At 43.4% G+C, this 22,972-nt stretch overlaps 1 long non-coding RNA gene across 8 annotated transcripts in view; it reads left to right on the forward strand.

The window, feature by feature from the left end:
• Positions 1–22,972, forward strand: part of LOC138845368 (uncharacterized) — a 318,589-nt gene that overhangs the window by 243,706 nt on the left and 51,911 nt on the right. For 5 of the 8 annotated variants that reach the window (XR_016221641.1, XR_016221640.1, XR_016221648.1 and 2 more), the window contains 2 exons: positions 919–1,100; positions 15,115–15,220. This is a non-coding gene — a long non-coding RNA (uncharacterized LOC138845368). The remainder of the gene's footprint in view (positions 1–918; positions 1,101–15,114; positions 15,221–22,972) is intronic. The other 3 variants (XR_016221644.1, XR_016221650.1, XR_016221649.1) reach the window with 1 other exon arrangement.

Below are 22,972 nucleotides of genomic sequence, written 5' to 3' on the forward strand. Positions count from 1 at the left end.
TGACATCCAGATCAGTGCTTTGTTAGAAAAGTACAATAAATTTGGTATTCTCGACATGCAATTACTCTTCCACTCATTCAGCCATGTTTACCCAAACTACTGCCATTAGCTTAGTGAAGATTTCAAGACCTATATTCCTTTGATCACAAGTAACTGAAGTGATTGTAGGATATTTACATGGAAATTTTAAAATATTAATGTCTATAACTCTAATGGCATCTAGTAGTTTACTCATTGAATTTTAAAATTTGAGGCATGTATTATTCATGGCTGGTCAGAAATCTATAATGCATGAATGTTTTCAGTGCACTCTGGTTTGTATGTGCTCCCCAATTTCCTGAGGTTGTCCCTGGGAAATGCTGGTGTCCATTGCATGCATAAACACTTGCCCATCTTTGGTCTCTCTGTGGGTGGTAAGGCTTTTTCGGAAGAGCTCAGAACAGTTTACAGACATGATACCACCAGTTTCTGTAAAATTCTTGGTAATATGTTAGAGGCAGATGCTGTCACCTGGATTTTATGGCTGAAGGACTGGAGGTACAGATCATTTGAATGGGAAATATCAAGTGCATGGCCTTTTGGCACATTGAGAAAGGGAATAAAAGACCTCTAGTACTAGATCAACCAACCAACTGATACTTGATGAATGTACACTCTTGGCTCAGTGTGGGGCTAGTTGCTGAAACAAGGCCACTTTATGTCTTGCTTATGTGATTTGGGTCTTCCACCATCTTGGGAAAAATACAGTCTGTCAGTGAACTTTCTTGGGAATTGACTGTAAACTGTGAGGGAATGAGCAGGAAAGAATTAGGAAATGAATAAGGTGTGTGGGAGGGAAATAAGAATTGTCTTTTGAAGGCAGGTATCCTCCCAACATGATGCTATACATTTTTACTCTATTTTCAAAATTGTTTTTAGGGTCATGAATACAAAGCAGCAATGTTCCAGTTATAAAATAAGTTATGATAGTAAGCAGAACCATCAATACCTGAAGAATCATCCCAGCCCACTATCATAAAGCTCCGAAGATGATTCTGTGCATTGTAAATGTGGCTGGAAATCAAGCAACTTGAAGGTGATGCTGTCAAAATGATGATAAGGTGAGTTGAGCCAAAAGTATCTGAAATGTTATTTGGCTCTTAGAACTATATTAGCAAGGATCTTTTAAAGAATGCATAGAAATGAAGCTCAAGAGAGTACAAAATTATAGAATTGCAGGACTTACTACAAATTATCTAATATATCTATATGTTTTTATAAACTGGAAACTGTGGATCAGAGACATGACCTGTCTTAGCCCAGACATACCTACTTAGAGGTATGAGTGGAAATCCAAGTATCCTCTCAGTCTGGTTCTTCTCCCACTTCTTTTGAACTTTTCACTCTTCATAGGGGTAGAAGAGCAATTCAATTTACTGTCCCTCTTTCCCCATTAATTGATTAACTAATGCAAAGTCTGGAAGATCATCCTAGAATCATGGATTTTTCTTACTAGCATAGATGTTCCTTATTCAGTAGCATAAATGTTCTCAGAAATTGTATTTTGGTGTTTTGAGCTTGAAAGAGAGCCAAAATTCCCTGCTGCCAAATTCTCCAAAAAAGAAAAAAAAAATCCACAGCCATTAACTGGAACGTGGCTGCTGCATTAGTAGGCTACACAACTGCTTAATGAGGTGCCCCCATGCCGGGTGATCAATAGGGAGTTCCGTTGGGGGTGAACAATGTCTCCTCAGAAACTCACCCACTCTCAAGACAAATGCAGAGGGCATGGCGGGCAGTCAAAGAGGCAGGGTGAATTAGTGTCAAGAAACATCTTTTATTCATGGGAGTCATACATCAGAGGGAACTGAGCATGGCTTAGTTTTGTCACAGGAATAAAATGAGCAGTGCTGGAAAGTTGGCACTTTGTTAAAATGCCATTGATGAGATGTACAGTCCATACTCTGCACTCGGTGCAAAACTGTCTGGGTTACTTAGGAGTTTGTTTATGAACTTCAGTGGGCACACATCTGCGGAGACTCCCCAAATGTGGTATGTGGTTAGGCAGGTGAGCATTTTCTTCTTTTCCAAGTAGAAGACTAGAGAGTGATTTAAAAACTTTTCATATAGTAACCACAGGGAGGATGATTATTGTTGGATTAAGAGTCTTTCAGCATTTACAGTGAGCAATTTGTACCAGTGAATAGTGGGGAAAATCTCCCCAGCTGCTGCATGTGCAGTTCCAGAGCCATCCCTGGCCGTGTCGGGCAATGGCCTGGGTGTTGATAAGTAGAATACCCTGTGATATGTATGTTTCTGGGAGGCCCTCCTGGCTCGGTGACTCACACCTGTGGCTGGAGGCGAAGGCTCAGAGAGATAGAGGAGACTCCATTCCTGATTGTGCCATTCATCTCTCTGTAACCCCATTTTACTCCTTTTGAAATGCTAGCAGTAATAACCTTTCTCAGAGGGCTGAAGTGGGGAAGAAATGAAATATTCTCCTTTGTCAGTGTGTCTGGCACCCAGGAGTGTTCTCCCGGGCTAAGTCTTCTGCCTTTCCAATCAGTAAAGGTGTGGTCCTACTATTGACAGGCACCCTTTTCTGGGAGGAGGAGAGGTCAACTGCTAGTCAACTCCTCATAGTGTTTCCTTGGCACTAGCAGCCTCGGTTTCCCTCTGAGGTGCAATGCTATTTGCATCATTCATGAATTGTAGCTACAGGAACTTTGCAGAGAGAGGAAGAGGGGGAGTGGTGGGAGAGAAAGAGAATGCAAATGGCATTCACATTCGCACTCAATGAACAGATATCTCATAGCGAACAGGACATGGGAAGAACGAATATGATGTTCTTCCAACGGGTATGCAGGCCACACATAATGCAAGTAATACTTATATGGCTTGATTTTGGTACAGAATTGTGTGTGTATATGTGTGTCAGTGTAAAATATGTGCACATATTTCTTCCCAGGAGCATTTCCCCTAAACATAACAAACTACAAAATTGGATGTTTCCTTAAGGAAATGGCCCCCTCTTTTAATGCTGTGCTACACTTATTGAAAGATAGTACTATGTTGATCTTGAGCAAAGTCTCTTCTTGACTGTGGCTGGCTATTATATTGTTTCTCCTCTGAGTTTAGCATGTAATCTCTGATGAAAAAACCCTCTTCTAAACATCTCACAGTTGTCCAGGGTCATTTTGCAGTTTGGGTGTGATAACAGGCATGAGAGAACTACAAAAATGTTAAAAGCTTGAACTAGATAAAAGTTGCTCTTGTTAATAATGACTTCTTGATTGCAACATCTCTTTCAGTCTTTGGGTGAATAGGTCAAAGTGGAATGTTTTGCCCTATTTTCTAGGACATGATTTCTAGGCAAGGCTATCAGAACTCTCAGTGAAAAGAATTATGGGAGACTTGTGGAGAAGGGTCACCTTGCCTTAAGGTGTTCATGTCACTATTGTTAGAGGACTGGGATAAAAGAGTCTGATTAATGGCTTAGGATGGAATCTGAGAATTAAATACATTTTTTTTTAAATTTGAGAGGCAGAGCTACAGAGAGAGAGAGGGAAAAACAGAGAGAAAGGTCATCCATCTACTGGTTCACTCCCCAGACGGCTGCAATGACTGGAGCTAAGCTGATCTGAAGTCAGGAGCCAGGAGCTTCTTCTGGGTCTCCCATGCAGGTGCAGGGGCCCAAGCACCTGGGCCATCTTCTACTGCCATTCCAGGCCACAGCAGAGAGCTGGATTGAAAGAGGAGCAGCCAGGACACAAACCAGTGCCCATTTGGGATGCCAGTGCCATAGGTGGGGGCCTAGCTTAATATACCACAGTGCTAGCACCAAGAAATTAGTATTTTAATTAGCTCCATAGGTGAATCTTATATCAGACAAATAACAATAAAAGGAAATAAAATTTGTGCATATATATTTTTATATCAGAATCGAAAGAACTATCCTTGAGAAATTCTTTTATTGTTAATATCCCACTCTAATTCTATTGTAGAAATGCAATATTTAGTCAAACATTGTCTTTCAAGATGATTTAAACCAGGATCCATGATCTATTATTCATTTATAAACTTCTAGATTATAGTGAGTCTAGGTGGTAGTGAGAAGCTTACAATCTATTTGGTAAACATCAGAAAATTATTAGTTGCCAATTTTCAGTTTTAGTAGTAATTTTAAAGTTCTTTATAAATGATTTAAAAAGCCACAATATTTTTTTAAAAAAGGCTTATTTACTTATTTGAAAGTCAGAATTACAAAGAGAGAGGGAGGGAGATCAATCTTCCATCTACTGGTTCACTCCCCAAATGTCTACAAGAGCATAGACTGGGCCAAGCAGGAGCCAGGAGCCAGAAGCTTTATCTGGTCTCCCATGTGGGTGTAGGGACCCAAGCACTTGACCATTTTCTGCTTTCCCAATCACATTAGCAGGGAGCTGGATCAGAAGTAGAGCAGCTGGGACTTGAACCGGCACCTATATGGGATACTGGTACTATAGATGGTGCTACACTATAGCATCAGCCCCTAACCAGAGTACTTTTTCAGAGATTGGCAGACTAGTGAGAAAAGTGATATTTTGGTTTTGGGTGGCTTGGAAATTTCCTCATTTAAAAAAAAATAGCGCATTTCCAATTCCTTAGGATCCTGTAATTTCCTATATTTAACCATTACAGGTCACTTCATAAATAAGGGTCAAACCAGGATTCAAGAACTGATGCCCAGGTTCTGGGATACTGAAGGGTTCATGAGCCATTTTATTGGCTTTATAGTAGGAAAGAGCAGGGTTCACAACATGCCTCTTCTCCATGCTAGCTCTGTGACTATGATTGAGCTGTTTAATCTCTCTGATTCTCAAATCTTTCTTTATAAATTATGTTAATTATGAGGTATATGGAAGAGTTGCTGGAGCAATTTCTATTTATGTTAGTCTTATTACCATGTGGTTTTGTGCCTCTCCTATCAGGAGATGTTTACCAGTTGTCCCGGGCATGAGGGTGCGGCCATCCTGAGAGGGAGACATGGTTGGGCTGATCACTCTGCTCTTGTTAGAGTTGGTTCTCTCACAGGCAACCGCATACTTTGCCAGTCAGATGTTGGCAGGATCTTCTACATCGGCGCTGTTTGTATGACTGGTCCTCCAGTTGTCTTCATTTCCTTGGCATCAACTCAAGTTTGATGTCCTCATTAATAGAGCACTTTATTGGAATTATCTTGTAGAGGAATTTAAACACTAATCCCCATAATGACAGCAAAATCAGTACAGAGTCCCCTGTATCAGTCAGGGTCTCAGCAGGGAACAGATGGCTCACTTGCGTTGGATAATTTGTGGAGAGTTTAATAAAGGAAACATTGAAAAAAGTGGGGCCATGATCTAGAGAAACCACTGGGGCTGTGCAAAAGCTTGGGTCTAGTTACCACCCTGTGCTCTTCCTAGCCCAACTCTGAAAAGAGAGTAGGTGGAGAGGTGGGTCAGTATCCAAAGATAGTGAGAGCTCCTCCTACCGGAGCTGTGGTCTCTGATGGATAAAGACCACATAGGGCAATCCTGCAGGAACAAACAACCTGGTATTACCTAGTATTACCACACTTACTCCCTGTGCCCTTGTGCTTGTATTTTCCCTTGGCCAAAGTCAATGGACAGCCAGAAAGCAAAGGAGTCTCTGTATTTGCTTGATGTAGGTCAGCCTTCTAGGGCAGACAGCAGGGTACAGATGGGTGGAGAATGAATCTGAACAAAGAGAACATACATGGCTCATTCTCTTGTAGAGACCCTCAGCTGCCAAGTATTGCCATGGTAGGTGTGGTAGAGTCTATTAAGTAACGTACTGCAAGGTATTTATTGGAAAAATAGATGTATTAGAGTCAAACAGTCCTGAATTCAACTCTGGCTCTGCCACTCATTACCTTTTCTGTGCTCTTAGTACACAACTGGTCTTAGCGAGTCACTTACATTATCTCAGCCTCAGTTTCTTCACCTGTAAAATGGGAGTCATGACTTCTCCATAGCAGAGTTGTCACAGGATTAAGTGAACTAGTACAGTTGGAAATACACACAAAAAGCTATACTGTATACACACACTATGAATGAGTATACACTATATATTTACACATAAAAGACCATTTGCTAGCCCTCTGTTGTCAAAGAATAATTTTCTGGGTGAAAAATTGCAAATCCAGTGGGTGGGCAAAAGCTAAGATACATTGAAATCTAGGTGGTGTTCTGTTAAAATATGACTTTGGTATTCACCGGGGGAGCCTAAAGAGTTTCATTTGAAGGGAAGATTGTGTATTAATTTATATCTATAGGAGCCTTGTGTGACATTTCCCAATCTGTCTGTGAAATAATGGTTCTAAATGGTTTATGACTTTTAAAAAATCTAATAAATATAGTAACTTTGTATCTCAGTGCAATGAAAAAAGATATGTTTTCTAATATATCATCCCTCATAGAAGTGCATTACTGTTTTCCACCAGCATATATCTTAGAACTGGATATCTTCTGTTGGCCCATTTCTTAAAGAGCCCCTGAATAGATAGACTGTACAGGGCTGTCTCCACTGCCACTCCCAGCCCCAAAGGTCAGCACACAGCTAGGACTACAGCCTCATATGGAATGGACCAAGTGTTGGGGGACTATGGAGAAAACGTTCCAAAGGTACTTTGCCCACTGTATTTAACCTACCATATTCTCCGATGGCCAGGAGATTCCATTGAACTTTGCTCCCTCCCATCCTAAGCACGTTTCAATTGCCTGTGATATTAGCATGTAAAACATATGAAATGAGTTTTCCAGAGGAGCTTCCTTCATACAGGACACTAAAAATGAAGCCACAGGGTTGTAAATACTCAAGAGTATGGTGTGGGCTCCAAAGAAGATAAGGAAATACTTTGTGTAAAATCTGAATACTGCTGATCCCAAGGTAGGGAAGTGTTGAAAGGAATTTAGCAAGTTTGGTTGCTAGGGCAGAAGCTGGGCTCATCCAAACACCTGGAGCTTTGAACACACTGTTCAATAGTAAGGATCTTAACTTATTTAAGATTTTTGCTTCTACCTTGATTTACTTATCTTTATATTTTTTAAAACTTATGTATTTATTTGAAAGGTAGAGAGACAGAAAGAAGGAGAAGGGGGGAGAGAGAGAGAAAGAAATGGGGGGGGTGGGGTGGGAGATGGAGGCAGATCTACCATCTTCAGGTTCACTCCCTAAAGGGCTGCAATGGTAAATGCTGGGCCAGGCCAAAATCAGGAGCTAGGAACTTCACTCAGGTCTCCCATGTGGTTAGCAGGGGGCCCAAATATTTAGGCCACCATTTGCTGTTTTCCAACACATATTAAAGTGGAACTGGATTGCAGGCAAAGAGCTGGAACTTAAACTGGCATGCTGATAAGGGATGCCAGTGTTGGAAGCAGCATTTTAACCCACTGCTCCATAATACAGATCCCCTTGACTTGCATTTTGAATGATATTTATGTGCTCAATGTATTCTCATAGACATAATCAGAATTTTATGCCAACTGCACTTTCTCTTCCCAAGTGGGAATGCAAAAGAAAGATATGTTATTATAAGAATAAGCATGAATCTGTTCGCATATATGAATACATATACTATGTGAAACTCTTTATATTCTATAAAACAATATGTAGGAGTGAGCATCCAAAAATTGGTTAGTCCCATCTTCAAGCTATACCTAGTATCTAACTCCTTCTTTCCATCTCTAGAACATTCACCTTGGCCAGCGCCACTTTCCCATCTCCACCACTGTATCTTTCTTGGGTTATTGTAAGAGCTTGCTAATTAGTCTTTTCTGTTATTCCCTCCCCACCTTTTTTAACCTTTCTATAGTCTGTTATCAATGCAGCAGCCATGGTGGTCCTTTGAAATACCAGTCATATCATATTTCTCCACGGTATAAAACAGGCACCAGCTTCTCATTTCTTTCAGAATAAAATCCAAATAATTTTTAATAGAAAATTTTTATTTAATAAATATAAATTTGAAAGTCCAACTTTTGGATTATAGAAGTACTGTCACTCCCCGTCTTCGTGGAGGAACGACACAGGACCCTGCGCTGTTCTTTTGTCTGCTCGGCCCTCCCCGGGTTTGCTGCTGGTTCTTCCTGGGTTGGCTACCGTCCCTTCCACCTCCGTGGAAGGGCGGTTCCCCCTGCCACTTTTCCCCACTTCCGCGGGGGAGCGGCACACCGCCGGCCGGCTCTCTCGGGGGCTGCACAGGTGTTCCCTCAGATGTTCCTGGTGCATGTTGTCTCTTTCCTCCTTTATAGTCCTCTTCCGCCAATCCCAACTCGGCTGCCCACACGCCGAGTACGCTGCTCTCCTCCAATCAGGAGCAGGATCAGCTCCTGGAGGTCATCACTCAAGTTGGCAAGAGGCAGCTGCGTAGAAGCTGTTTTCTCCTCTCCCAGCGCCATATTGTGGGAGAGCAGATGCATAGAATAAGTCTTAATTCCAGTAACTTAGTCTAGTCCGAGTTGCTCCCCACAGATCCCCCTTTCTTTTTATTTTTGGCGTTGATACGCGCCTGTCTTCGGTGCCCCACGGCACACACTCTGCTCTGCTTGCTAGAGTTGCCCACAGGTGCTTACAAGCCCTACCAATAAGGCAAACCGAATCCAGGTCCTCTCTTCGCCATGTTGTGAGGAGGTTTTTAGGCGCTGATGCGTGCCTGTGTTCGGTGCCCTGCAGCGCATGCTCTGCTCTGCTAGAACTGCCTGCAGGTGCTTACAAGCCCTATCAATCAGGCAAACCAAATCCAAACCTTCTCATTGCCGTATTGTGGGGAGACTTATTGGTATTGATTCGTGCCTATCTTCGGTGACCTGCAGCTCATACTCTGGTCGAGCTGCCTACTGGTGCTTATCGCCTTACTAATCAGGCAGACTGAATCCAAGCTCTCTCATTGCCATGTTGAGGGGAGGCCTTATTTTTCTCTATTTCTCTATCTCCGGGCATTCCTATCTCTCCCATTTTACTTTTATCTACCAGCATTCCTATTTCTCTCATTTTACTTCTAAATGTCTGTTTCTCTTATCCCTGCGGCTTCCCAGCGCCCGCCCCGAGGCTGCTTCTCGGTGGCTTCCCAGCTCTGAGCCGCTTCAGCCCGCGCTTCTCTCATCTGTGCGGCTTCCCAGCTTTGCGCGTGCACTCCGCGGTCTCCGCGCCCCTTCGGGCCTGCACCACGGCCTCGCACTAGCCCCACGTTCCCTATCTATTCACGCCCCGTGCTCTCTCTGCACGCGGCGGCTTCCGCGAGTCACACAGCCCCAGCTCACGTTTCCGCCACTGGTATTCAATCTAAGTTCCCTGGGCTAACCTGGCGAATTCAACCTAGCTCACGTCTGCGCCTTTCGGCTTGGCTTCCCGTCTTTTGCTCCCTGGGCTAATCTGACGGATTCCAACCTGGCGGCCCACGTCTCTGCCTCTGGTTCCAGATTTTTGCCTTTTGCCCCCCGGGCTGACTTAATTCCAAGCTGGCTTACGTCTCCGCCTTGGCCTGCCCCCGCAGCTTCAATTTCCCTAATATTTTTCTCTACCCGGTATGTTTCCCTAAGTTTTCTTCCAACAATATTCCTCCCTCATTTCTCCTGGCTTCTCCCCACAGTCCGTATCCGAGTCTGTTTGCTCTAGCTTTCACTTTCGCTTTCGACCTTAGAGATTTCTCCCAGCTTCCCCCCGTAGTCCATATCTGAGTCTATTCCTAGGCTTTTTTTTTTTTATTTTTTTTATTTATTTATTTTTTTTTTTATTTTTTGACAGGCAGAGTGGACAGTGAGAGAGAGAGACAGAGAGAAAGGTCTTCCTTTGCCGTTGGTTCACCCTCCAATGGCCGCCACGGTCGGCGCGCTGCGGCCGGCGCACCGCGCTGATCCGATGGCAGGAGCCAGGAGCCAGGTGCTTTTCCTGGTCTCCCATGGGGTGCAGGGCCCAAGCACCTGGGCCATCCTCCACTGCACTCCCTGGCCACAGCAGAGGGCTGGCCTGGAAGAGGGGCAACCGGGACAGAATCCGGCGCCCCAACCGGGACTAGAACCCGGTGTGCCGGCGCCGCAAGGCGGAGGATTAGCCTAGTGAGCCGTGGAGCCGGCCTATTCCTAGGCTTTTGATAGCTTCTTCCGGCACCTTTTTCGTCCGGCTTTTCCCTAGGCTGTTTGCTAGTCTCTCTCTCCGGTATTTTCCCACTTCTTCCCGCTTCTTCCCTCCTAGGTTTCCTATCCAAGTCACGGCACCATTATGTCACTCCCCCTCTTCATGGAGGAACGACACTAAACCCTGCCTAGGCTTCCTATCCGAGTCACGGCACCATTATGTCACTCCCCGTCTTCGTGGAGGAACGACACAGGACCCTGCACTGTTCTTTTGTCTGCTCGGCCCTCCCTGGGTTTGCTGCTGGTTCTTCCCGGGTTGGCTGCCGTCCCTTCCACCTCCGTGGAAGGGCGGTTCCCCCTGGCCACTTTCCCCACTTCCGCAGGGGAGTGGCACACTGCCGGCCGGCTCTCTCGGGGGCTGCACAGGTGTTCCCTCAGATGTTCCTGGTGCATGTTGTCTCTTTCCTCCTTTATAGTCCTCTTCCGCCAATCCCAACTCGGCTGCCCACACGCCGAGTACGCTGCTCTCCTCCAATCAGGAGCAGGATCAGCTCCTGGAGGTCATCACTCAAGTTGGCAAGAGGCAGCTGCGTAGAAGCTGTTTTCTCCTCTCCCAGCGCCATATTGTGGGAGAGCAGATGCATAGAATAAGTCTTAATTCCAGTAACTTAGTCTAGTCCGAGTTGCTCCCCACAAGTACTTCCCCCCATAACCACCCTCCCACCTGCAAACCATCCCATCTCTTACTCCCTCTCCTATCCCATTCTTCATTAAGATTCATTTTTAATTACCTTTATATACAGAAGATCAACTCTATACCGAGTAAAGATTTTAACAGTTTGCACCCACCACAGACACTCAAAGTACTGTTTGAAGATTAGTTTTACCATGAATTCTCAAAGTACAACACATTAAGGGCAGAGATCCTACATAGGGAGTAAGTGCACAGTGACTCCTGTTGTTGATTTAACAACTGACACTCTTGTTTATGGCTTCAGTAATCACCCAAGGCTCTTACGATGAGCTGCAAGGCTATGGAAGCCTCTTGAGTTTGCCAACTCTGCTCTTATTTAGACAGGCCATAGTCAAAGTAGAAGTTCTCTCCTCCCTTCAGAGAAAGGTACCTCCTGCTTTGGTCCCTTCATTCCACTGAGATCTCATTCACAGAGATCTTTCATTTAGGTCATTTTTTGGCACAGTGTCTTGGCTTTCCATGCCTGAGATACTCTCGTGGGCGTAAAAGCCACATCCACATCTTAAAATGATCTACAGGCTCTTCTGTGATTCAGTCTCTTGTTCCATCTCATCTCCCACTACTCCCCCACTCTGTGTTATATCTGTGCTAGTCTCCCTCCGATTACTAAAATAAGTTCAGAACATTCCTACCTTAGGTCCTTTGCACCAGCTATTTCTCCTCTTTGGAATACTCTTCTAACATATTGTTCACTGGATAACTTCCCTTGTTCCTTCTGGCCTTTGTCCAATTGTCACTTTTTCCTCCAGGCATACCCTGACCATCTTAATAATGGTAATTCATGCCATCTCTGCACATCAATTCCTGATTCTTTTAATCCTGTTTTCTTCCCTGCCTCTACCTTAGCATATATAATTTAATACTTTGCACAGTTTTCTTTATTATCTTACAGTATGAGCTCCATCAGGGCAGGGGATTTTGTGTAGTTGGTTCCAGGCACAGTGCTTGCCTGGAACATAGCCAATAAAGATACTGTTTTCAAGGACTTTGATAGTTCACTCAATAGGCATACACTGAGTATCTGCTCTGTTGTTGGTGTTGTGTCAGATGCCAAGGTAAAATGATGAAAAAAGTTGGGGGTGGCAGGCAGGTTGGAGCCTGGTGGTGCATCAGAGACAGATATTAACCCCATCACATTTATAGTGGGGGTCCAGTTGGCTTTCATTCTCAAATTTGAGTAAACTGGCCATCTGAGTTTTTAAATAAAATGGGAGACATCAGGGAAGTATGAATATTATTAAAAGGAAACTATGCAAGTCTGGACATTAGTAATGAAAGACTTTATTAAGGAGGAATATTGTAACAGGAAGATGCTCAAAATCTAAGCTAGCAATGTGCCCAAAAAGGCGTAGTGAGTAAAGGTTTTATATGTAGAGATGGTGGGAAGGTGATTATGGAAAGAAGGGGCTTGCTAAGAACTGCTAGGAAGGATCTTAGCTATTGCAATAAGGGAAAAATCAAGGTGAGAAAGATTTGTGGTCAGACACATGGGACAGAATGTGGGATGGTGAAGGAGCAACACTAGTTAGAGAGAGGGAGTTCTAGGCCTGCTGTTCAGGGCAAACCAGGCTACCAGCAAGTCAAGTCCAAAGGCGGATTGGCCCAATGAGTTTTCACAGGCAAAAGTTAAGGTTTAAACATATGACACTGGGTGACTTCTATTTCCTTTCTTAATAGAATCACTTCCTTTGGAATTTTATATGTGTTGTTGTATCAAGAGTGGTATATTAAGATAATCAGAAAAAGTGAAAAAGCCAATCTCTCTGTTATGGTTGTTAACCACTAAGTGGGTACCAAGTCCCCTTTCAACTGTGTCGCTGGATGTCACAGACACTCTATGTCACGTGGTGTGCTTAGAGGTAGGAATGCGCACTGGTGCCCCGGGAAATGAAAGGCTTTCCCTGGAATTCAGCAGTGGAACCAGATTTTTGAAACTGCTATGCCCTTACTTCCTCAAAAATGACCTCGGTTTTTGCCACGAAATGATAGTTATTACAAACTCCATGCTTCAAACTCAACTATGCTACCAATGCTGTTGTAGCACATCCTCATTGTTAAGCTTGCTTTATTGAGGAGTATACTGTGCATGTAACCTCTGTAGGTGAAAGATGAGAAAATAATAATTAATATCACAATGAATCTGCTCAATGAATGATACAACTGGCAGTTCTCTTGGAGCACATTGAGACAACTCTAGCCTGCTACCAAAGAGCTGCATTTTTATAGTGAAAAATACATCTCACAGGAGGCCTTCAACTAAACCACAGCTTCTTAGATTTTATTTGAGAGTCAGTAGCTGCTCCCAACTCTAATCACACATGCTTTGGCCTCTTCTGAGTACATCTGGCATTTAGACTGTGAAATACCCTACTGGGCCTTGAATTCTCTGGCTGAGTTACTGATAAATTCACTGAAATGTGTACCAGCCTTTAAATAAGCCCATAAAAATGTGTCTCCACCATGAGCTGTATAGTTGTTTTGGATGGAAGAGCACTGGGCTAGGAGGCAGGCAGAATTGCAGGGCAGGGACAGGCAGGAGAGACAACATGGCGGGGGGTGGTTCTGTTAGGTCTCTGTCACTGGGCTTCCTATGCCTCATACATCACATCATGGACTCCTCACAACAGCCTTGTGACATGGGAGGGTCCCCGTTTGGTAGATAAAGAGAGGCTTTGAGAAGCCACACAGCTAGAAGAGGTAAGGTTCAAATTTCAACCCAGGTCTGTCTAACTAGAGAGCAGGCCTTCCTGATTTTCCTAATTCCAGATCCAGGTCTGTCATTCGATATGTGATCTCGAGCAAATCAATGTGGTTGCTTTGATTTACTGTGTTCTGCACTGTAAAATGGAGATAGTGCTACTGGCACAGTCCAGAGTGACGTTACATTAAATGTATGTGATAGCACATTGAAACAGTGTTGAGATTTACAAATGTGAGTCGTTATGGAATTGAATGAAATTAATGTGATTTTCACTTGCCTGCACTATCTTTGTTGTCCTGTGGTTAAGGCACACCATTAAAGATTGACCTTTGGAACACTGGTAGTCGGGAGAGGTTTAACACAAGCCCAGCAACACATCCTAAGCACAGGGACAGAGATGAGGTGCTACCTGCTTTACTAATTGAATCAACTTCCAAATGAATAGAAATACTTTCTAAAAAGACTTATTTATTTATTTGAAAGGCAGAATTAGGGAGGGAGGGAGGGAGGGAGATAAGAGAGATATCTTCCATCCACTGCTTCACTCACCAAAAGACACCCTGTTCAAGGTTGGGCCAGGCCAAATCCAGGAGTCTGGGACTCCATCCAGGCCTCCCATGTGGGTGGCAGGGGCCCAAGTACTTGAGCCATTGTCTGTGCTCGCTTTGGCAGCACATATACTACGAAAGAAAATTGAGCCATTGTCTGCTACTTTCCCAGGTGCATTAGCAGGGAGCTGGATCAGAAGTCCAGAAGCTGTGACTCCAAATGTTGCTCATATGGGATGCTGGTGCCTCAGATGGTAGCTTACCCCACTGCTCCACAGATTGGCCCCAATATATTTTTAAAGATTACTTTTTCTTGTTCTTTTCTGTCATTTTATGGGGGTTGGGGCAGTATTTATGACCTTGAGGAAATTACTTGACCTGTCTGAACTTGTATTTCCTTATTGACAAAATGCTGCTGATTATATCTGTCTTAGAGAGCTTATCCATTCATTTATTCCACCAACATGCTAGAAGCCTACTATATGTTGGGCATTGCTTTAGATACTGGGAATATAGCAATGAATAAAGCAAGCAAAAGTTCCTGCCCTTTATATTCTAGAGACAAATAAAGATAGTCATAAGAAAAATAAGTTGAATATACAGCCTGGTTGTGAGTGTAAGTAGAAAAATAAAGCAAGACGTGGAGAGGGATTGTTAGAGATGTGGGCGATGACCTGCTCTTTTAGACATGGGAGTACAGAGGTACTATGGTTTGGTGTCCCTCCAAAGTTCGTATGTTGACACCTTATCACCAAGTTGATGCAAGAGAAGGTGGGGCTGGAGAGAACCAGTTAGGCCCCCTTCCCTTTCTGTCTCTTCTGCCCTGTGTTCACAGTGCTCATTCCTCTTACCCTTCTGCATCCCATTGCCAACGAAGTGCCATCTTAGAAGGGAACGTGCCAGACAGTGAATGGACTGCTCCCATGACCTTGGGCTTTCCAGCTTCCAAAACTGTGAGAAACGAATTCCTCTTGTTTGTAGATTTCCTAAACTGGGGCATTTTTTTTTTTTTTTTTACAGGCAGCAGGAATACATTAACTCAGAAGTCCTCACTGGAGATGGACAATTTACAATTTAATAAAGATGGAAGGAACTGGGACAGGAAATCATGTGGATATCCTGAAATGTAAGAATTCCTCGTGCTATGTGTGTGTGTGAGTACAGTGCACATGGGAGAAGTCACAAATGAAATAACACACAGCACTCACAGTAGGCACTTAATACTTGTTTGCTGACAATGAGGAAACAAAAACTATAATGTGTCCAGGGATTCTGCACAGGGAATTATGAATCCAAAAAGAATGGTTTTACAAATAAAATTCCAAGCAAAAATATAGCACCATTTGCCTGAAAGACAACACTCAGAGTGTTGAGAAATTTCAGTGAAATTTCTATCTGTCAGTTGCCAAGAGCCAACCAAGTCCCTTCACACACCTACAGACTTCTGCTGACTTAGTTGTTACTCATTTGCAAACTAGAAATCAACATGGCCTTGGGTAAATTTTATGAACTGCAGATCCATTAGCAGTATCAAGGGGAACTCGCTTTTAAGGCTGATGTCAAAGAGGACACCGATCCCTCCCTCAGTCCTTCCTTTGTAGTTGCCTCTATTACAGGATATTGGGCTTAATGAACCATACCTCTTCCCAGCTCTATCATTCTCAGTGACCTGGTATGACATTTTGCTAGACTCTGAGACAGCAAAGAGGTTTCAGCTCTTGTTCCAACTCTGGTTGGCTGGTAGGGACGGACACCAGCATGATACTGAGGCTTTTTTGGGCTCATTAGGAAAGAGGGCTACGATTAGTTACATTTTTTTAAGCCCTATACACCTCCATGTACAACCCACGAGAAACTAAGCTAAAACATGGGAGAAAAAGGCTAGAATTGAAAGACCTATGAAGCTTTCCTGGATATGGAATAACAGTGGCTTATGTTCCACAACGTCACAGGGAGAATCTTCAAGGAGAAACTGAACGTCCATCTGACATTGACAAAGCATCAGAGATTTGTGAATGGACCCTGGTGATGTTAGAAATAGACAGTAAAGTAATGGGGAATGAGGATAGATCCAGCTTTGATTTATTTGGCTATTTGATAGCACCTTTGACAACTTTGTCCACCTTGACATGTCAATAAAGTTATTAAAATGAAATCTGAAAAAAGTGGAGAGCATTAGAGCATAGCAGAGTTTCATTTCCAAGTCATAGTGCCCAGCAGACCAAGAGAAGCTAGACCCCGGGCATACAGTGCCTGCTTTAATTCCAGGCTGCCACTCACCTCTGCTTGACATTTGACAATGTATTTAAAAGTTCTCCTAAGCACATAAAGGAAAATGAATGAGTAAATAATTGGTTGCCCCTTTAAAAATAGAAAATATCAGGCTAGGGTTTAATTAGCTGTCATAAATTATTCTCAAGCTAACTCTGCAGTGAGAAGCCACTTTTACCCTTTGCCTCCAATAAAGGAAAATTGTTGAGGTCACTTATAGTTTTACTTTCTGAACTAGAAGTTTGCGACAGTGAGCTTCATATCAATGATAATATTAAAGAATAAAGGGATGGAATTTCTGCACTACATGGGAAGACAGACTAGAAAACTAGTAAGTTTTGAGTGCTAATCTATTTCTGTCAATGATTTATTAAAGCTGTTTATGGCAAGTACTCCTGGCAAGACCCCATAAAATGAACAAAACACTCAGTACTTCTCTTGTTGAAAAATGTCCATTTCTTTAAGGACCATCATCCTATAGAAATAATGGACATCAAGGAGAGACTAGTCTAACTCAATCAATGTTTATTAACATGGACAATGTGAAAGTCATGTTCTTGGACCCTGGAGAATGTGAATATTAATACTTAATCATTAACCCTAGTGAAAGGTGACACGGCTAATTTGCAAATGAAGATAATGTGAACAGCAGGTGATTAGAGATGTAGAAGTAGTACAGAGCACTTTGGGTTGGCAACGAAGGAGGCATTAATTCTGCATGAACCGAGAGTGGTAGAGGACAAGGTGGGGAAGGTATGAAAGATTCCTAGGGAGATGGTATTTGAATTCAGACCTCACTGATATGGAGCTTTTACAAGTAGAGCCAGGGAAAGGCCAGCTTATGCCCAGGGAATTGTGACAACCAAAGCTTAGAGTTTGAGAAGCAGCAGGGCATTGCCTGGGAGATGGGGTGGGTTTGGGAAGGATCAGAGAGAGTCTTGAGTGACAGGTGGTGGTACTGGGCTTATTTCACAGGACTCTGACAATTTTTGCAGCAGGAAGTAGCAAATCAGAACCGGGTTTTAAAATTTTGCCAGGAGTGGGCCGGCGCAGTGGCTCACTTGGTTAATCCTCTGCCTGCGGCTCTGGCATCCCATATGGGTGCTGGGTTCTAGTCCCAGTTGCTCCTCTTCCAGTCCAGCTCTCTGATGTGGCCCGGGAGGGCAGTGGAGGATGGCCCAACTGCTTGGGCCCCTGCACCCACATGGGAGACCGGGAGGAAGCACCTGGCTCCCGGCTTTGGATTGGCGCAGCACCAGCCGTAGCGGCCATTTGGGGGGTGAACCAACAGAAGGAAACCTTTCTCTGTCTCTCTCTCTTGCTGTCTATAACTCTGTCAAAAAAAAAAAGATAAAATTATGCCAGGAGTGTGGAAAATGTATGAGGAGGTGATTTTAAGAAATGTGGAGGAATGTAAACTGGCTCCAAGCTACCCCTGTAGCCCATTAAAATGGTAATTTGGCCTGAACTAGGTTTAGTAAGGAGAGGAGGTGCTGTGGAGGTGGAGTGGAAAGGAGATTTGTGGCCAGGTGGCTGGGCACGTTGCATGTAAGCAGGGTTAAGCTGGGAGAATTTAGTGCAGGGTTTCATTTTCAGGTTGCAAATGAGCCTTCAGGTCTTGGTTTCAGTTTTAGTCTTGGTTTGGGAGATGTTCAAAGAACATCTGAGGCTCTGAAGGTAATACAGAGTAAATTCTATACTTCAATCAGCAATTCCCAGTCTTCTTGCTAGACTTCTTGCAGGATATGGTGGGATACAGCTGTGCCTGTACAAAGCATGTAATGATGATTTGTAGTATGGGTTAGTCTACTAAAAGCTATCAGTGTGTGTGTGTGTGTGTGTAAGTAGGTAGGTGGTAAAATTCAAGAGTAGTCTGTTGATGAATTTAGGAATTCCTCTAAAATACTGTCAAAGAATATTCTAATAATTCAGAATTGTAGCATTTGCCTCATTTCTGTAAACATCAACACGCTCCTGAGATAGGAGTCACTGGAGCCAAAGGTATCTGGGATACCATTGTGACAGAGAAAGGAAATAATGCTTGGTTATTCTTTTGTTTTTTCTCTTTGTCTACTCCAGAATAATCTGACTTGCCTCCAGGTACATCATCAAACTCTTTTGTTGGAAAAGTGAAGTTGTAGAAGGGCCTTGGACCTCCTTGGAGCATTTTTCAGTTGAATGTGCTAGTCATTAGAAGAATACTTGAATGTAAAAGCCATCATTTGTTACCACTGGTTTTGCTGGCCAGGTTTTAGGCTTGCCAAAGTTGTATCAGAATTACCTTTCACAAACTCTCCATATCTTAGGATGTGAAAGATAGAAGCTGAATGGTGGAGAAGAGTTAGAGAAGAGAAACTGCTTTTGAATGGTAGCCTAGCGCTCAAGATGGGAGGGGCAGGTGTGTAGAAAGTACAGCACAGGCACTTGAGAGGTGTGGGTAAAGGTAGATCGCCGAGCAAGTCTTTCCTGGAAGGTGTACATTAGAGACAGAGACAGGGAGAAATCATCGACTTCATTAAATCCTTGAGAGATGTAATAGCTGTTTCTGTGAGAGACGGAATGATCACAGGGCAGGCATTTGGTAAGGCAGTGAAGATGTTGCTTGAACTGCCTTCATTCCATATGGGAAGACTTTGGTTTAAGTCCAGCTGTGCTCCTGATTCCAGCTTCCTGTCTATCTGCACTCTTGGAGGTAGCAGGTGATGGCTCTGTTAGGTCTCTGCCACCCATGTGGAGGATCCAAGTTGAGTTCCTGGCTCTTGGCTTTGGCCTGGTCTAGCTCTGACTGTTAGGGGAATTGGCGAGTGAATCAGGAGGTAGGCAATCTTTGTCTGTCTCTCTACCTTTCAAATAAAAAAGTGTGATCCTCAGATTTTTTAGGAACTGGAAGGTTATATGTCAGAAAGGTTTTTCAAGGCAAGTATAAGATCAGAGGTTGGATAACTTGATGTTGCATTTCACACTACTGGAGTGGACCTATATCTTCCAGCATCCTTACTAAGCTGATGAGGGTACAGAGGCTCAGTAAGCAGTGAGGTAAAGATAACCAGAATTCTATTCTTCTCACAGAATCATCTGTAGCAATCCTATTTTGCACATTTTCAGGATCTGAGTGGAAAACACAAAAAAACCTGGATTAGAACTTATAAATAAATGATGATAACTCATTATTGACATCTTTATCTCTTTCTCAAGTGTTCTGTTTCCCTGGATAACTGTAAGTGTCAAATGAGATAGATGATTTGTGTGAAAATTAAATTCCAGACTACAAATTATCATTGGGGATGATAATGACTCATCATAAGGATTTAATGTTGGAAGTGCATGTCCCGTCTGATCATAGAGGCTGAAAAGGAACTTGAGGCCCGGAGGATGGAATAGTATGGTCTAAGGCATGAATTTAGTGATTTTTGCCTTTTTGACATAGGCTTGGTATAAATTAGCATTCGGTAAATAGTGTCAGGGCTGCCCATAGAACCCAGGTACCCTGACTCCTAGCCCCGTGAAATTTTTCTCAACAGGTTAAAGGTGATCTTTCAGGATTGAGTCTGCAAATTTCCCTAGGAATGGGCTCTGGTCCACCTAAATAGTATCACTTTGACCTTGATTTTTCCACGTGGGGGTGGCTCAGGGAGCCGGCCTCCACTTCCAGTGTGACAGGTCACAGGGGGAATTGGTGTTTTTCTATGGGAGAAGAGACTGGCTCTAGAGGGCAGACTCGTGTTGTTTACTCTCAGAAATCAAAGTGTTTTCAAATCTAATCACAAGCAGCAGGAGAAAAAGCCAACAAATCATTTGCTTCTATCTCCTTTTATTCATAAATCAGTTGGATCAATAACTATTTGAAATGTGAAAGCCCTTGCTTGGCATGCTACCCAAGGAGAAAAGGAAATTTCATAACTTTTTTAGAGGAAGTTTGCTTGTTGAATGCAAAGAGACGGCAAGTGGGGCTGGCGCTGTGGTGTAGTAGGCTGACCTCTGCCTGCAGCATCAGCATCCCATATGGGCACCAGTTCATGTCCTGGCTGCACCTCTCCCGATCCAGATCTCTGCTTGCAGCCTGGGAAAGCAGTGGAAGATGGCCCAAGTGCTTGAAACCCTGCACCCCTGTGAGAGAAGATCCTGGCTCCTGGCTTTTGACTGGCTGAACTCTGGCTGTTGTGACCATTTGGGGAGTGAATCAGTCAATGTCTCTCCCTCTTTCTGTCTGTAACTCTACCTCTCAAGTAAATAAATAAAATCTTTTTCTTTTTATTTATTTATTTTTTAAAGAGAGCAAATCTAACCTTGTACCCTATTCTGGGGTCTAGCATTCTAGCATGGAGTGAGGCATTTGTCCTTTAATTGAAATATCTTACTGCTGACTTCTTTGGATTCCAGGACAGGCACCAGATGTCATTCAGCCCACAGCATGGAGAGTTACTCTTAATTAAAATTGAAATTGAAGTTGCCCTGGTTGGCAGTGCTTTTTTTACACCCTGCCTTAGTTGAATGTTGATTCACACCAAAGATTCTTCTTCTTTTTTAAAATTGTATTGTTTTCCTCCATTGCCCAAAAGATGGTGTCTCATTATAGTGCTGGGTACTTCTGCAGGGTTACCCGAGAAGGTTAACTCTGGCTAACAAGAGAATTCTGATCAGAGAGGACCTGTGTTACACTGCCATCTACATCACCGTTGTCTTCTTCCTACCTTTCCCACACTTGCGTTTTCTGCAGATTGTGTCCAATCGCTCTATGCAATCTTTTGCTGATGCTGTGTCTCTCTCTCCTGATTAGCACCGGAGAAAGACAGCTGTCTTCAGCCAACCATAATCTGGCTTGAATTCAATAACCCTGATTGCTTTTGCCCATGAGCATAAATGAGAGGAAAGTAAAAGCTGTAAGATTTGCTTAGAGCTGACCTCGTTCTCCTTCTGAAACCTACAGATGCTGCATCCAACAGAGACAAGCATGGCATCTGTGGTTGACTCAGACAGGTCTAGGCACTGCCTGCCACGGATTCTATTAAGACCTAATTGCCTGGTCTACTCTAACAAGGCTAATTTTTCTCAGGACGTAGGAACTGAGCCTCAGATAGTGTTTGGTACCTTAATATTACCTGGGTGAATATAGAGAGATAGAATTACTAGAAGAATTAGAAGAGAGGAAAATAAAACCATTGGTAGTAAATCTGTAGAGGTCTACTATACTGTTTGCTTTAGCTTATCAACAGTCAATATTAAGACATGCTGTTAATTCTTTTTGTGCAACTCTAGGATACTAATAATACCTTATCAGTAAGAAACTGACTTCTTTAAAAAAGATTTCTTAATTTATTTAAAAGGCAGAGTTACACAGATAGAATGAGAGACAGAGAAAGAGATTGGCTGGGAGGGTGGTCTTCCCTTCCATCTGCTGGTTCACCCCCTAAATGGCCGCAAAGTCCAGGACTGAGCCAGGCTGAAGATAGGAGCTTCATCTGGGTCTCCCATGTGGGTGCAGGGGCCCAAGCACTTAGGGCATCCTCTGTGCTTTCTCAGGCACATTAGCAAGGAGCTGGATTGGAAGGGGAGCACCTGGGACTCAAACCGGTGCACATATGGGATGCCAGTACTGCAGGCTTGGGCTTTAACCTGCTTAGCCACAGTGCCAGCCCCCAGCAACTGACTTCTAAATCTTTGACCATTGGAGGGGGGAGAGAGGCTAGGATTAAATGTAAGGCACTGGTTTTAACCTTTCTATTTCTTATCAGTGAGATGGTGGGAAAATACAGATTTTGTGTTCAGAAAGAGTTGAGCTTCAGTTTATCTGGACAATGGGATAAATAATATACACCTTAAAGGACTGCTATGAGGAAAAGAGAAAAATACCCAACTTAAAACAATGTCAGTTATGTTTAAGATCTTTTTATTTATTCTAAAGTATCCGGTTACTTATGCAGCCTGAAGTCTTCATTCCACTGGTAGTTTTACTGAGAAAAAAGTTTGACATAGGAATTGGTAATCACTAGTCAAAAGTCCCTTGATTTAAACTAGTACTTCTTGGGTGTGTATTTGGTACAATGCTTGTCGCTATTTGGGATGCCTGCATCCTGTATCAGAGAATCTTTTTCCCATCCAGCTTCCTGCTAATGCCCACAGAGGGAAACAGCTGGTGGTGGCTCTTGGGTCCCTGCTACCCACATGAGAGACCTGGATTGGGTTCTTGGTGTTGTGGAGAGGCCCCTAGCTGGCTAGGTCCAAGTTCTTGTTTATCATCAAAAGGAGTTCAAGGTTGAGACATAGATGAGAGCAGGAAGAGAAACTTTATTTAAGGTGCAAGTACACACTCAGGTACAAGTATGGGTCAGAATCTCTTGGGAGGGAAGGAGCTGGTGTAACCTGGCTTGCGGCTTTTATATGATCTGGATGCATAGGGAGTGGAGTCTGGGGTGAGGCGTAGTTGAATTTTTATAAAGGGCAGAGTTTGGGGCAGGACTTGGGTATTTTCTATTTCCTTATCCTTTTTTGGAAATTTCAGAAGTGTCATGGTGTCAGGTGCATGATGGGAGTGGGAGTGTTGACCATGGTAACTTCATTGTAATAACCTGACAAAGAACTAAAGGCCAGCTGAGGCTGCAGCTGGCAG

The sequence above is a fragment of the Oryctolagus cuniculus genome, chromosome 15, assembly GCF_051225735.1.
Source record: "Oryctolagus cuniculus isolate XC-2025 breed Fujian yellow rabbit chromosome 15, ASM5122573v1, whole genome shotgun sequence".
NCBI classification, from domain to species: Eukaryota; Metazoa; Chordata; class Mammalia; order Lagomorpha; family Leporidae; genus Oryctolagus; species Oryctolagus cuniculus.